Below are 836 nucleotides of genomic sequence, written 5' to 3'. Positions count from 1 at the left end.
TGATGAACTACTTGACTCATCATGTCCTCGAAAAGGTAATCCTTGCCTCAATAGAAAGCGTGTTACATCAAACATTGTCGTTAAACGGGTGCGATAATTTATTTTTATATCACGATTATGTGTACGTAAAACGTTTCTCACGTTATGTCTTTGATCTTGAAATGATTCAAATTGAATTCTAACTTCATTATGACAACTATTTGAAGTTCCCATATGACGACTGAATCTTTCTAATGCCCTTTTACAATTTTTGTACTCATCTCCTATAAAGGTATCATCTACGTTTTCTTTATTTAAAGGCTTGAAAAGATAACACCAAAAATAAAATGATGCATCTTTTGATATGCTATATTCTAACCATGTATATTTGATCAGTAATATTAGACTCATTAGTAGGCTCTTTAATTGATTGAGAAGGCTCAGGCTGGTCATGTGATGTAGAAGTACAAATTCGTTTATAGAACATCTCCATTATTCTATATTCTACATAAAATAAATAACTAAAAATGAATATGTCACAAACTTTGACCCCTAAATAAAATCTAACAAATACATTTATTTGTTAAAATAGTTTAAAATTAATTTAAAATTAAGAAATATAAAATAATATTTTACCCTTATATTTATATAAATTGTTATTTTAATCTTTATTTTATAAGTAATTTGTATTATTAATTATATTGAAATTAATAAATATATATTTATATAATTATAATATAAATGTAGTTTTAAAATAAATAATAATATTATATGATTTTCATTATTTTATATATAATTCTTTATATTTTAATTTATATAAATAAATCTTATTTATATATTAACTAAAATTTATGTAT

The sequence above is a fragment of the Impatiens glandulifera genome, chromosome 7, assembly GCF_907164915.1.
Source record: "Impatiens glandulifera chromosome 7, dImpGla2.1, whole genome shotgun sequence".
NCBI lineage: Eukaryota > Viridiplantae > Streptophyta > Magnoliopsida > Ericales > Balsaminaceae > Impatiens > Impatiens glandulifera.
Note: the sequence above shows the minus strand (reverse complement) of the source record.